The sequence below is a fragment of the Gossypium raimondii genome, chromosome 1 (assembly GCF_025698545.1).
Source record: "Gossypium raimondii isolate GPD5lz chromosome 1, ASM2569854v1, whole genome shotgun sequence".
Lineage (NCBI taxonomy): Eukaryota > Viridiplantae > Streptophyta > Magnoliopsida > Malvales > Malvaceae > Gossypium > Gossypium raimondii.
The window spans coordinates 38,975,090-38,992,039 of record NC_068565.1 but is presented as its reverse complement, the minus strand read 5'-3'; positions in this window follow the sequence as shown (position 1 = coordinate 38,992,039).

The following is a 16,950-nucleotide window of genomic DNA, read 5'->3' as shown; positions in this document are numbered from 1 at the left end:
AAAATTAACTTAAAGTTCTCTCATGCCTCATATAATGACTTTGCTTCCAATTGTCTAAAATTTGTAATATCCATACGAAGTTTCATGGTCTTGCTTGGGGGAAAATAATTTTCCAAAAACTTACTCGCTAGCTCATCCCAAGTGTTGATTGAATCTACTGGCTGCAAATCTAACCACATAAAAGCATCGTCAGTAAAAGAGAAAGGGAATAACCAAATACGTATAGCATCATCGGATACCCCATTACACTTGAAAATGTAAAAAATGGTTAGAAACCGCTTAAGGTGCTGATTTGGAGCCTCATTCATTGACCTTTGAAATTGAAGGTTTGATTGCATCGTTTAGATCATGGCCAGTTTAATTTTAAAGTTATTAGCATTAATCATCAGACGATTAATGCTATCTAAGTTGGGCATCACGTAGTTGTGCGAAGTTCTTTGCTCCATGGGTAGTTGTGGTGGTGGTTGAAGCTCTCCTTATGGATTTTCAATAGGTTGCTCTCTCGGTGGAATTGGGATGTCTCTAGGGAGTTGTGCCCTTCTTGCATGTGTGATGATACATTTTGGTTCTGGCTCAAATGGTAAGACACTGTTATCGTTTCAATTCATAAAACGTTTCTTACAAGCATAAGAAATTGAAGAAAATTAATTAACTTGGAAATAAAATAAAAACAAACAGAAAATAAGGTCTTATCTAAAAATCCTACTTTGATTACTCATCTCTACCTAAAAGTGTACACTAAAAATTACTCAATCTTACACCGTCTTCCTCAACAATGGTGCCAACAACTTGACCTGACTTGTGCATGCTAAAAACAACAAATTTATGAAATCATTTAAAGAAAAAGTTTTAACTGCAAGCGTATAGTGTCAGTTCTAATATTTATAGTTCCAATGGAATAGGAAGGATTCTAAGGGGTCGAACCTAAAGGAAGAGGCAGTCGAGTAATAATTAACATACACAATAGAGTCTAAACGGCTACTTATATGATTTTATAGTACGACAATTCATAACAAGATGAGTTTGCAAAAAATAAATAAATATTCGACTCTAAGGACTAAATTATAAGAAATGTAAAACTAAAGGGACTATCCAACAAATAACTAATGGGGGTTGGTTGACTTCTATGTGGTTCACCAAATCTTGGACTAGGAAGATAAATTGCATAAATTACCAAGTGGCTCCATTTTATCTTCCGATCTTAATTTTACTAACCTAGACGAATTAGGTCTAGTTTATCTTCCGATCTCCCCAATTAATCCAAAACTAATAAAATGGTGCGCGACAAGATTACATTCCGGTCTCACTTTATTTTGATATTCCTTTTGGGATGTCACTACCTAAGTTCTTAGTTCCATTCAAATTAGTCCAATATGTTACGGTTTAGTCCTTTGTCCAAGGGATTTTAGTTTACCCACATCTCCAGCAACCAAACTCCTTAAAGGTTTAGCTACACATGCTCAAAGTAAATAAAATAGACATAACAATGGAAAATAAGGCAGCCATAAAAGTAAAGCTTGAGAAAAATATAAAAGTTGAGATTTTTATGTAAGAAAACTTAAATAACATGAAACCAAAAACATTTAACAAGAAAATCTAAAGCAAGAAACATAAAAGGAACAAACTTTAACAGATTTAAAGTAAAATAAACTGAAATATATTAAACTAAAGCTTAAAGAGTCTTAAAAGCAAGGTATAGGGACTAAAAATGTAAATTAACCTTAGGTACAGTAATAACTAACTTAACTAACACTTAGAACAACAAGAACAAAAGGTAAATGAAGAAAAATAAACTCTAATCTAAGGTATAAGAAGAGAAAAATAAAAACCTAGAAAGGTGCAAAAAAAAACTAAAGAAAACCTAGAGAAAACTAAACTTAAAACTAAGCTAATGTGTGCCTCTCTCCTTCTGAGCAAATTTTGTCTATTTTGAAGTGTATTCTGATGACTTTTTATTACCGAAAATGCCCCTACACGGGCCTTGTGTGATTGGTGGGCTAAGTAGAGAAAGACTGCCATTTTTTTCCAAGTTTTTCCCCTTGACAAATGTGATATCGCAATATCTATTACGAGATCTCAGGAAGTATTGAAACTTGGGGTCTTCTTTGGGAGGTGAATATTGCATACCCAAAGAGGATATCACGATACCACTGAAGGGGATCTTTGGTCTTCTATACTATCAGAGGTATCACGATTCCAAGGGTTGTATATCGCGATACCCTTACCTTAGGTGTCATTCTCACTCGTTTTTGGCCTCTGACACGTCCCTACCTCACTCAAACACATGTTAGGCCTCCAATGGCACTATCAACCTATTTGGGTTAAAAAATAGACAAAAATGAGACATTTTCACTTATTAACCGAAAATATGAAAAATAACGAAAATAAGGAAAAACTATGCTAAAAAATCTATTTTTCTCGAGAAAAAACTTCTTAAAGGCGTTGTAAAAGCCTAATTTGCCACATCAGTTTGTGGCAGATTAACAACTCGAACATAAAATCCTAAACATAAAAGAAACTTGAAAAATAAGCAAAAATAGATAGATTATCATCTCAAACATCTGGATTATGTAAAACAATGTTCAATTTCCCAAAGGAAAATTTAAAAAGTGTTTCTTGTGTGATTGGTTTCGCCCCCAAATTGATTGACAAGCATAAACAGGAGAAGTAGACATATCCATCAAGTTGGGGCATACATCAACACATTTAAATACTTCTATTTCGCCATCTATTTTCTTTGATAACTCTCATTTCTCGACATCTATGGAGGCTCTAGAAATAGTTAAAAATGGTTGTCCCAACAAGATGGGGATTTTAAAGTCTTCCTCAAAATCTAAAACGATGAAATCAATAGGAAGAATGAATTGCCTCACCTTTACTAACATATCCTCTAAAACACCTTTGGGGTGAACTAAGGATCAATCGGCTAACAGTAGAGTTACCGAGGTCTCATGAAGGTTTCCCAAGCCTAGACAACAGTAGATAAAGAGGGGCATGAGGTTAATACTAGCTCCAATGTCATAGAGGGCATTTCCAAAATTCACTTCTCCTATCTCTAACACAAATATGGAAATAGTCTCAACTTTGCAGTTAGCTAAGGACTGGGCATTCCTTTATACACTCATTCATACTTTCCATATTTTCAATACAAAATATTTCTCTTGAAAAAATAACTTTCATCAAGAAATTAAACACAAGAAAAAACCTATAAAAATGGCATGTCTAATAATGGAGTTGGACTCAAATTGAAGTTTAGGGACTAGAGGTGTATTGAGTTTCAAATCACGCATGGCAACCATGGAAGGAGTCATTTTACATCTTTTCAAAGAATCAAAATACTTTGACCCTATACTAACAATAGGATAATTAAAAAAGAGTTAGTGTAGAGATTATTTGTGATATTGTAAGATAAATCCACCATGAGCGTCTTCAAAGATGTGTCAGAAACTTGGGTTTTGATTAGGGGACAGAAAGGCTCATCTGCAATCTTAGAAAACCATAAGAAATAAAAGAAAAAGAAGCACTCAACTACATGAAATGCTACATGTCAGTTAGGCTAATGTGAAAGGTTAGCAATTCAATGAAAAATAGATGATTGTAATGGGAATAACTACTTTAAACAATTTTAACTAGAGTGACTTAATTGGGAGAAAAAATATAAAGTAAGCTTGATCTAATTTGCCCTTAAATATATTAACTAAGATGATTTAATCAAATCTGCGTTTCCTACAATCCAATATCTACAAGACTTGCTAATTTTTGGGCATTGTTGGTTTGGAAATCCAAAACTAATTTTGTATATGTATATGTTGCAAAATGATCATCGATGCAAACTGCGAGCTACAAATATGCGAGCTCTACAAAATTGTGAGCTCACCTTAAAGTGCAAACTCACCAAACTTTAGAGCTTACTTGTGAGCTCTTCACTCTGCAAGTTACCAACTTGCCAAGTTGCACTGAAATTTTGATAAATTTTGATTTGACATTTTGGTAGGTGATTAGATAGAAACCAGCCAATAAGAAAGTTATACGAATCAAGTCACTAGATTAAGCCAAGTTGTAATTATTTTATTATTTTTTTGCTTATTTAAGCTTTATGATTCATGTAATCTTTGTATCAGGCTTTCATGTTAATGAAACAATAATTCATCCTGTTTTCACTCAATTTTTATCTGTTTTTGCTTCTGTTTCAATTCTTCCCTTCATCAAATTTCCAACAATTGGTATCGAGAGCCATTTATCTTTAAAGGCCTATTTTTACAAGCAAAAACTACTACATCTAGGTAGTAAAATGAAAACCTATTTTCAAGCCTTTGATCTTTGGGAGGTTGTAAATGCTGAAACAAAACCACCCGTGTTGAGGCCAAATCCCACTCTTACTTAAATGAAACAGCATAGTGAGGAATGTGCCAGAAAACATAAGGCAATTTCTCTCCTACAAAACGGTGTTTCAGACGTGATCTTTACAAGAATCATAACATGTGAAACTCCCAAACAAGCTTGGGATAAGCTTAATGAGGAGTTCCAGGGATCATAGAAGACAAGGTAGCAGAAGATGATCAATCTCAGACGAGATTTTGAAAACCTTAAGATGAAGGAAGTTGAGACTGTAAAGTAATATTCAAATCGAATCATGGCGGTGGTAAACCAAATAAGACTGTTAGGTGACAAGTTTGCGGATAGCCAAGTAGTTGAGAAGATGATTACCACACTTTCTTAGAGATACAAATCAAAGATATCCTCACTGGAAGATTCAAGGGATCTATCAACCATCTCACTCTTAGAGTTAATCAATGTTCTGTATGCTCTAAAGCAAAGAAGGACAATTACAGAAAAATGACATGCTAAATTTAACAGCTCGATTTAGGGCCTAAATAGAATAATGGTTTTGAAACCACAAATTTGAAGTAGAAAAATTTATTACGATTAATTTTTAATATTTACTTTGTGATTGAATGACTGTGTGAAATTTTCGCTATGAAATTCTATCGATTGGGTGTTCAATTTGATGATTAGGAGTAAATTACAATAGGTGAAAAATTTGTGTTCTATTTCATAAAGGTACTTGTTTGTAATGGGTTTTTAAAGTGGAGGTCCTTAGATAGTAATTAGACCATTATACTTTAGTTTGGACAAAATACCCAAGGAAGGATAAAATACCATAGTTTTTAATGAAGTACATTTTGGTCATATGGTTAATAAAAGAAATAAAAAAAGGGAAAATAAGGCCAAAATTGTGTCCATCTTCTCCATTCTTGGCCTAATTTCTCTAAGTCTCCATAGCTAGGTTTTTTTTCAAGCTTCCAAGCTCAATAGTAAGTGCATCCTAGCCCCTTTTTAATGTTCTTACATTTTTGAGATCCTCGTAACTTGATTTAGATATTTCTACCATTATTTTGATCTAGGGTTTGTGTTTAAAAATTTACCCATGGATGACATGCATGTTTTTTTATGTTTTATGAAAGAATATGAAAGTTTGGGGTGTGATAAACAACTTTTACTAAGTGATTTTTGATGAAATTACATAAAAGAACCTATTTGTAAAAGTTATAAAATTATGTGTAGGAAAATGTGATTTAGTGAAAAATGTGGGCTGCTATAAGAGGGAATATGAATCAACTAGGCTTAGGATTTGAGGAAAATAAGTGCTTTTCATTTTACGAGCCTAGGGGCAAAATTGTAAATATGTGAAACTTTAGGGGCAAAAATGTAATTTTACCATAGTGTGATTTTTGGACTAGATTGAATAGTATGAGTATTCAATGAGTTAAATGTGTTATTATAGATACAGAAAGATAAGGAATTGACCTTGTTCAGGGAAAAGAAAAGGTTGTGGACTAAATTACAAATTCGTCATATCTTGCACCGAGGTAAGTTTGTATGTAAATAATGCATTATTTTTAATTATGTTATCATATTTTATTATGTTTATGAAATGTGGCTGAATATTGAATGAAATTAACAAGTATCGAAAAGTGAGAAATTTCTCGATTGAACATTAGGAACAGAATAGGATACATGTGACATGTCACTAGTGACTCAAGTGTGGTACTATGTGAAGGCCACTTTGTGAAGAAAGATAGCTTTGGTCACAAGTGTGGTACTATGTGAAGGTCAGTTTGTGAAGAAGGTAGCTTTGGCTACAAGGGTGGTACTATGTGCAGGCCACTGGGTATCCGTTATTATTCTGATAAGTTCAACGGGGAATGACTAAGTGTAAACAAATATGACTATGTGATGAATAAGTGCGGTTATGTGTGTGTAAAATTATGAGAAATGTACTTGATATATTATTGAACTTTGGTAAGATTGATACGGAGTAAGTATTACAATGAAATTACTATAAAGAAAACATGAAAGAGTGAAATTTAGAAATAAAACAGTTTTGGACAAGTGGTTGTGTGACTTTGAAAATCACCAAAAATTGTACAAATATAATTAGAAGTTGAATAAGATATGAAATTAAATTTTATTGTGTCTATTTTAAAATAAAAGAAACGGTGTTAGCAAAATAATTTTATATTATGAGATATTCGAACTTTTTGAGATAAGGTCGAATGATTCATAATCCCTATTCGACTTTGGAAAATTATTAAAATTGTAAAAAATATTTAATGATTAGAATTTATATGTTTAAAATCTTAAATGAGTCTATTTTCAAGATAAACAAACGGGAACATCATTTGAATTCTTTACGATAAGATAATTAATTTTTAGTGTAGAAAGTTTGAAACCGCAGACAATGAGAACATGAGAAAATTTAAAGAATAAACTATACTTATTGGCTAAACCAAAATTCTGAAAATTTTATGGTAGGAAGATATTTGAGTCTAGTTTTAGGAAAATTTGTAAAACTTAATTTGAAGTTCTTTAACTCAAGATATAAATAACTTAGTAACTATGACTCGAGTAGATAGCTAGATATGAACTTGAGTAAATATTGGAACTATGTGCAATTATGATTGTATTATTTTGAGAACATATTGTGAAGATTGATAAAAACATATTAATAAATAGTTTATTATTTACATATTCACTTGCTAAGCTATATGCTTACCCCATTTCTTTCCCTTTGTCTTATAGTGTCACTAAGCTAGTTCGGGGTACGGAGATCCATCCACACTATCAACACTCTTTTGGTATTTTGAAATCAATATTTTGAATTATGGCATGTATAGAAGGCTTGGTTATTTTTTATGTGTCATAAATGATTTGGCCTAAAATGTTGGTCTATGCTATCTGATAATTTATTTTGTATAAAGCCATTGATGTTGGCTAATATTGATCAAGTTATATGTTCATGATGATGCATTTCGTGGATGTGCAAGCTTGCATGACTTGACTGAAAATTTTTAATTTTAAAAAATATATATAAGTCTTGGTTTTGTACGATTGCATGTGTTTATGTTCTGGTAACGCCTCGTACCCTGTTTCAGCGTCGAACACAAGGGTAAGCGAAAAAATATATAGGATTTTTCCTATGTAAATTATCACATTTTTACTTAAATTCATTGTTAAAACTAAGTAATTGTTCAATAAATTAATGAAATATGTGAAAATATGAAATTAGGACATAGATATTATTAAAATGTGATTTTATATTTTATTATATACTTTTCATGCAATAAATGGCTTATTTTATATAATTTGAATATATTATATTTTTTAAGACATAAAGTGGGTCATGTATGATTAAATTAAATAATATAATAAAATATAAAATTATCTTTAATAATTTATTTTTAAATATTTCATTAATAAATTTGGGTTTTTAATTAATTAATAAAATTAGATAAATTTTATTCTTTGGTCCTCTAACTTGTTGATTTATTCTGGACAGGTCTGACGGCTTTTTTTGATTACGAAACCGTCCAAATTGGAGACCAAGTCAACCCAAAATTCGGCTGCACATGGCTGTCCATAAATCACTCTTTGGTTTAATTGCACAAGGTCCTTGAAGAGTTGAAGAAATTAGAGATTTACCTGAAGATTTGCATTTGACGGAGTCTCAGTCCTGAGTTGTTGTGGCACTCAAATTGACCAAAAATCAAGGAAAATCAACTTAATTTGCTTGATTTATGACTGGCCACCCATGGAAGATTCTTCAAAGGATGAAAACTCCTATTTTTAGTAAATTGTCTCCCTCTCCTCACCTATAAATAAGACCTTCTCATTCATTCTTCAAGCATCCCACAATCAGTCTTCAATCATCCATCAAACATCATTCTTTCTTAGCCTTTTCCATTCTCACGCCTAGCATCATCTCTTCATAGAGATTTTAGCAATTAAGCCTCTTAAAGAACCTTTGGTCGGCCACCTTGGAGAACCATCAGCAAAGGAGCACAACCACTCTGAATTGGGTTTAATCTTTCTTTTCTTTAATTTAATTTAAATATGATTTCCATGTGTTCTTTGTTCTTGTTTACAACAATGTTAGCTTAATTTTATTTAAGCTAGGATGATTGCTTTGATTAAATAATATTTATTTGATTCATGCTTATAATGTTTGTGCCTCAATCGATTATGTTTTCAATTAAAATTAAGTCTGTATTTCGTTTATACGTGATTGAAATGCACTTGAATTAGCTGAGCGATCCTAATCAAACGACGGCTAATGGACGCATAATTGAAATGTGCATGCTCAATTTAGATCCTAACCCGATTTAATTGTAGGTTGCATAACAACTCTAACCAAGTTCTGTTATCTGCATAGTTTTTATATTTGTGTGATTAAATTGTTTCAAACCTAACACGTCCTTGTTACCTCACCCAAATGTTAAGAAACCCTTAGTAAATAAGGAACAGTAAAATGCGTATTTACAAAGTAAAGGATTCCGAAAGGACCTAATGTGGTTTCTAAACTCATGAAAGATTGAGTTGCCATGGAATGTTTTTCTGAAAGTTATTAAGCATGTTGATAATAAATTGAGTTTAATTAAAGTAATTGTCCTAGTTTATTTATGTTATAATTGTTGCAAATTGTGTTTAATTTTACTAAAATCTATTTCATTCATATAGTTTGCATACTTAGGATAATTTGCATTAGGGATCATTGCATTTAGTTTAATATATTTTAATCACCACTTCTCAACCATATTGTGTTTTTATTTACCAAATTGTTAATATAATTTTACAAATTAAGTGACTTAGCACAAATACAATCCCTGTGGAGACGATAACTCGATACTTACTTATTACTTGACAACGACTATGTGCACTTGCACAAACCTACACGTTACAAGTTTTTGGCACTGTTGCCGGGGATTGTCAACTATTGCCACAGTCATTTTTCATGAAATTATTTATTCAATCCGGGAAATTTTATTCAATCCACACGGTTTAAACCATTGGAGTTGGAAGTCAGAGAACTTGTGCAACCCAAGATGTCAATTGAAGAACCACCTGAACTCGAACTAAAGGTACTTCTTTCCCATTTGAAACATGTTTATTTAGGTGATTGTTCTGTTTTTCCTATGATTATTTCAGCGAAACTGACTAAAGATCAAGAGGAGCAACTAATTGCTATTCTAAAGAATTTAAGAAAGCAATTGGTTGGACCATAGCTAATATTCGAGGTATAAGCCCTTCTTTTTGCATGCATAAAATCATTTTAGAAGAAGGTCAAAGAGCTCAGATTGATGGGCAAAGGAGGTTCAATCCTATTATGAAAGAAGTTGCGAGAAATGAAGTGATCAAATGGTTAGATGCGTGAATCATCTATCCTATTTCAGATAGTTCGTGGGTAAGTCCGGTGCAGTGTGTGCCGAAGAAAGGTGGAATCACAATTTTTTAAAATAAGCATAACGAGTTAATTCCAATGAGAACTGTTACCAGTTTGAGAATCTATATTGATTACAGAAAGTTGAACAAAGCCACTCTAAAGGACCATTTTCCGTTGCCTTTTATGGATCAGATGTTAGATCTTAAGGCAGTCATGGGATTCCTACATAAGCATGTGTTTACACGATTTGGGACACTAAGAGCTATTATTAGTGATGAAGGTTCTCACTTTATGAACAAATGGCTTAAGTGGTTGCTTGAAAAATATAATGTGAAGCATAATATTGCTACTACCTATCACCCTCAGTCTAATGGACAAGTTGAAAGAGTGAATCGTGAAATCAAAGGTATCCTTGAAAAGGTAGTACGCCCTAGTAGAAAAGATTGGTCTCGAAGGCTCGATGATGCATTATGGGCCTATCAAACAACATTTAAGACTTCGTTAGGAATGACTCCTTATCGGTTAGTCTTTGGAAAGGCATGTAATTTTCCACTAAAGTTGGAAAATAAAGCTCACTGGGCTTTGAAGTAGTTGAACTTTGATCTTAAGCTAGCCAGTGAGAGAAAGATGTTACAACTTGATGAGTTTGAAGAGCTGAGTTTGCTTTCCTATGATAATGCTAAAATGTGTAAAGAAAGATCAAAGAGATGGCATGATAGTCATATATGACCTCGCGAGTTTAAAGAAGGTCAGAAAGTTTTTTTGTTTAATTCAAGGTTGAAGTTACTTCCTGGGAAGCTTAAATCCCGATGGAAAGGTCCTTATACCATCTACCGAGTTTATCCTTATAGAGCTATTGAATTTATACGACAATTATAGAGGTACGTTTAAAGTTAATGGTTAACGTCTCAAACACTACTGGGATGGAGAAGTTGAGCGAATTGAATCCTCACTCAAACTACCAAACCCTTAATTTTTCATGAACTCATTGTGTAAATAAATAAATAATTAGAACTTATTTTCTTAATTTATTACATTTAATTAATTCTATCTAAGGATATTGGAACTTAAGCGGAACCTTGTGACCTCTCCAACCTTTCCTGGGAATTAATTTAATGTAATTTGTTAAGAAGAAATTTTCTAATTAAAATTTTTAAGTTTCATTTGTTCAGTTTAAATTTAAAATTTTTATGTTAATAAAAGGGGTCAAATTTGGCTCAAGTACTAATCAGCTTTTTTTTAAGATACAGTCTGAGCTTGAGGCCCAAGACAGCAAAAAGGAAGGAAAAATCTATGCCTTGCCGTCACACTCATTACTTTCCGCCCAAGTAACTTTAATGTAGCTAAATTTTTGCTACATGTTGCCCTAATTTTTCCCTATATAAACCCCTATCCATTCTACTAATTTTCATATCCCTCAAAGTAATTTGCTTACACCCTAAAAATCCCTAAATCTCCCTTTTGTACCATCAACCTCAAATCCTGAAAGAAACCTTAGTTCTTTTCTCTTTTTTTTCTAAAATTCCCTATTGCCGTAGTAAAGAGGTCACCGCCGTTCCATCCTTGTCGTCGCAAGATTTTTTCCATGGAAAGCTCTACTTACTTTGCCGATTTGTCTTTTCTCTCTTATGCAGAAAATCTGTCGAATTTTCAAGAAAAGATACCATGTCTCGCAAAAGAACCAGATCTTCAAAGACTACTCCTGAAAACTTGATTTTGATCGATGAAGAAGTGAAAGAGAGATTTGATTCAATCTTCAAGCATCAACCTATGATTCCAGAAAAAGGTTTTGACTTGAAGAATAATGATTTGATGGTTGTTCCTATACTGATTAGAAAGAAAATCAATGCTCTCAAGTGGGAATGATTTTGCGATGCTCGTTCACTTCCCGATGCTGAACTAGTTCGAGAATTCTCTGTTAGTTTGACTACGCAAGATGCTACTGAAGTCATCGTTCGAAAGAAAAAGGTACCTCTTGCTTCTAAGTCCATCAATGATTTGTTTAATTTACTTGATGTTGAAGAAGATGAGTACTACCCAATGATGAACAATATCAATTGGGATTTTCTTCAACAAGTGCTTGATGTTGTGACAAATTCGGGATCTCAATAGATTATAAGAAAGTATGGGAGTCATTCTTGTCGAAGAGAATACTTAAAACTAGTAGCAAAGGTATGGTTTTATTTTGTTCGGTACAATTTTATGTCTATCTCACATAGTTCCACCATCTCGATGGAACGGATGCTTTTGTTATATGAAAATTTGACAGAATTGTGCTAAAAAGAAGGCAGGAAGTGCTTATTTCCCATCATTAATCACTTCACTTTGCTTAAGGGCCCGTGTTAAAACACAAGCAAATTTGAAGGGGCGGTATGTTCAAGGATGCATTATAAATTATGATCTTGAAAGCTTAGTAGAGAGGGTGCATGAGCTGAATCAAGGTGAGTAAGAAGAGCCAACTGAGCCGGATACAAAGGAGTTAACAGATGGAACTGAAAGTGAAGCTAATTCAGTCACAGACACTAAAGAGGAAGAATCTGATAAGGAACCGAACATTCCTGAACCAAGGTTTGAGCCAGAAGAAGAACCAGTCAAGATAAGTGTTGAACCTGAATATACAACTCCTATGCCAACTTCTGCAAGTACTTCAAGGAAATCCAGTTGTCAATTTTGATAGATATGTGCAAGTTCATGCACAATCAACAACAAACTTACTGGAAATATGCAAAAATTAGAGATGATTCAATTCGAAATACTTTTAAGAATATCTCTAATACTTTTGTTCCTGAGTTCCCAAATGCTATCTTTGAGACATGGACAGAAAATACTGACGATGCAAGTGGAGATGGAGCTAAAGAAGACAAGGGGAATGAGTCAGAAAAATAAAAGGGGGGATTCTTGTCCTGTTATTCATTTAATTATTTTTAGGTCTTTAGGAAATTATTTCTTTCGTAATTAGGATTTAATTTCTGCAAAATAAAACATAGCAAGCATGAACAACTTAACACGTCTTTAGAAAGAATAAAGAGTAAGTGATGTGGTAATGGGAATGAACATGTCTAGGATTGGGTTATTAGGAAGACTTCGTATTTAAGCAATCTTAATAACTCACCTCTCTTTCTTTACAACCCTACCTGGTGTTCAGTTTTCATTCATTACTTTGTTCTTGCAATGAGGACATTGCTTCTTTTGAAAGGGGAGGTAAGGCAAATAAATTGTTCAAAGTTTAAATTTTTTTCAAGTATGTTTTAATCATTTCTTTCATAAGTATGTTTTAATAAATGAATGTTTAGAGATATTCTTGTTACTGAGATTGTTTGTATGCAAGTATGAATGATGATTTTATCTAAGTGAAAGTATGTTATCATGAAGAATAAAATGCTTGTATGATCTTAGCCTTAGTAATGTTTGCCATGAAAACTTAGTTTCTTTTGAGATTAGACATGCATGAAGGTTTATATCTTTAGAATTGACTTAGTAACTTTCTTGAGGCAAAATCCTAGGGGACATAAAAATCTAAAATGATATAGGCACTATTTCTTTGGATCGTTTGAGCCTTTTCGAGCCAACCCTATGATATTAGACCTTTGAAACTGTAATTTTTAGCTTAAACGCCTGCTTTTGAAATAAACCTACATTATAAGCCAGTTACCATTTTTTTATCCTAATCTTGTGCACCTATCTTAACTAAAGTTGTCTTGGGAATCAACATTTGAAGAAATTTTCATAAAGATGTATGTGCTCATGCTATAAAAAAAAGAGTGAAGAAAAGTTCACTTAGTCTCCAAAAAAAGGAAAAATGTATGAGCTTGAGCTCAAAATAAGTTTGGGGGTGTTCAAAAGGTTCACTTAAAGGAAAAGGAAAAGGTTGTATTACGAGAAAACCAAGACAAAGTTAAAGGTTAAGATTTTTAAATCGAAATATCCCATATCTTAAAATCCCTACCTTTAATCGAGCCCCATTACAACATTATAAAAGACCTATTGATTTGATGATTATGTCACCTACATTAGTGGAGAGGAATTCCTAAGTTCAACATATGAAGATCATAAATCAACCTTGTGATTGTTTGCTTGATTGATAGGAAATTATGTTGAATAAAGATTGTTTTCTTGATTGATAGGAAATTCTGTTGATTAAAGAATGTTATTTATGGCTTTGACATACATGCAAACTATGATTCATGTTGGCATATTTTGAAACTTAGTATAATCTTAAAGAATGTTTGCATATAAATTACTTGTTAATTAAAAAGATCTATAAGCATAAAGTTATTAATGCATGATTATGGGACAAAGATTGATGCTGCTTGCACAATTAGCAATTTTGCCTTAGCAAGATCTTTTGCTGTGCATAAACATTACTCGGGACGAGCAATGATTTAAGTTTAGGGGTGTGTAAACGGAAAAATATATAAGATTTTTCCAATGTAAATTATCACCTTTTTACTTAAATCCATTGTTAAAACTAAGTAATTGTTCAATAAATTAATGAAATATGTGAAAATATGAAATTAGGACATAGAAATTATTAAAATGTGATTTTATGCTTTATTATATACTTTTCATGCAATAAATGGCTTATTTTATATAATTTGAATATATTATATTTTTTAAGACATAAAGTGGGAAATGTATGACTAAATTAAATAATAAAATATAAAATTATATTTAATAATTCATTTTAAATAATTCATTAATAAATTTGGATTTTTAATTAATTAATTAAATTGGATAAATTTTATTCTTTGGTTCTCTAACTTGGTGATTTATTCTGGACAGGTCTAACGGCTTTTTCGGATTACGAAACCGTTGAAATTTGAGACCAAGTCAACCCAAAATTCGGCTGCAAATGGCTGTCCAAAAACCACTCTTTGGTTTAATTGCATAAGGCCCTTGAAGAGTTGAAGAAATTAGAGATTTACCTCAAGATTTGTACTTGACCGAGTTTCAGTCCTGAGTTTTTGTGGCACTCAAATTGACCAAAAATCAAGGAAAAATCAGCTTAATTTGCTTGATTTATGGCCGACCACCCATGGAAGATTCTTCAAAGGATGAAAACTCCTATTTTTAGTAAACTATCCCCCTCTCTTCACCTATAAATAAGACCTTCTCATTCATTCTTCAAGCATCCCACAATCATTCTTCAATCACCCATCAAGCATCATTCTTTCTTAGCCTTTTCCATTCCCACGCCTAGCATCATCTCTTCATAGATATTTTAGCAATTAATCCTCTTAAAAAACCCTCGGTCGGCCACCTTGGAGAATCATCAGCAAATAAGCAAAGCAAAGGAACGAAGGAATCTATTCAGTCAAAGTCTTGGGTGACAGCTACTCTGAATTGGGTTTAATCTTTCTTTTCTTTAATTTAATTTAAAGATGATTGACATGTGTTCTTTGTTCTTGTTTACAACAATGTTAGCTTGATTTTATTTAAGCTAGGATGATTGCTTTGATTAAATAATATTTATTTGATTCATGCTTATAATGTTTGTGCCTCAATCAATTGTGTTTTCAATTAAAATCAAGTCTTTATTTCGTTCATACGTGATTGAAATGCACCTGAATTAGTTGAGCGATCCTAACCAGACGACGACTAATGGACGCATAATAGAAATGTGCATGCTCAATTTAGATCCTAACCCAATTAAATTGTAGGCTGCATAACAACTCTAACCAAGCTTTGTTATCTACATAGTTTTTAGATTTGTGTGATTAAATTGTTTCAAACCTAATACGTCCCTGTTTCCTCACACAAATGCTAAGAAACCCTTTGTAAAAATGGATCAGTAAAATGCGTATTTACTAAGTAAAGGATTCCAAAAGGACCTAATGTGATTTCCAAACTCATTAAAGATCGAGTTGCCATGGAATATTTTTCCGAAAGTTATTAAGCATGTTGATAATAAATTGAGTTTAATTAAAGTAATTGTACTAGTTTATTTATGTTATAATTGTTGTAGATTGTATTTAATTTTACTAAAATCTATTTCATTCGTATAGTTTGCATACTTAGGATAATTTGTATTAGAGATCATAGCATTTAGTTTAATATATTTTAATCACCACTTCTCAACTATATTGTGTTTTTATTTACCAAATTGTTAATATAATTTTACAAATTAAGTGACTTAGCACAAATACAATCCCTGTGGAGACGATAACTTGATACTTACTTATTACTTGATAGCGACTATGTACACTTGCACAAACCTACGCGTTACACTAAGCTATATGCTTACCCTATTTCTTTCCCCTTGTCTTATAGCGTCACTAAGCTAGCTCGGGGTACGGAGATCGTCGGAGATCCATCCACACTATCAACACTCTTTTGGTATTTTGAAATCAATATTTTTAATTATGGAATGTATAGAAGGCTTTGTTATTTTGTTATGTGTCACAAATGATTTGGCCTAAAATGTTGGTCTATGCTATTTGATAATTTATTTTGTATAAAGCCATTGATGTTGGCTAATATTGATCAAGTTATATGTTCATGATGATGCATTTTGTGGATGTGCAAGCTTGAATGAGTTGACCAAAAAGTTTTAATTTTTAAAAAATATATATAAGTCTTGGTTTTGTACGATTGCATGTGTTTATGTTCTGGTAATGTCTCGTGCCCTATTCCAGCATCGAACACAGGTAAGGGGTGTTACATTTTAGTGGTATCAGATATATGATTTAGTCAGTTCTCGGACTAACATAATGGGTGTGAAAGTCTATCTATACAATCGATAAATATACTGTGATAGTGTAATGAATCCTGACAATTTAAATTGTGTTTTTATAAGTAAATGGATCCCAACCGAGCTGTAGCAGATGACGTAGAGAGTAATGCACCAAATCCCACACAAGGGACCGCACCAGTGGATAGTAGACCTAAAACACACAGTCAAGGAGATGGGGCTCGGGAAGCCTTCCCCTATATAATAAATAATTGGTATACAAAATTTTTTTCAGAGAATCCGAATGCTCAACCTCCTCCACCCCCTCCTATTCCCCAACTGGTCCCCATAACTCCCCAAGTGTTGATTTGGTAAGACTGAATAAGCCTCCAGTTGATAAAATCTGAAAGTAAGGGGATGAATAATTCAGGGCTAATATAGATGATGATCCCGAGAAAGTAGATTTTTGGCTTGAGAATTCTATTCGGGTATTTGATGAGCTATCTTGTACTCCCGAAGAATGCTTGAAATGTGTTGTATCTTTACTGAGGGATTCAGC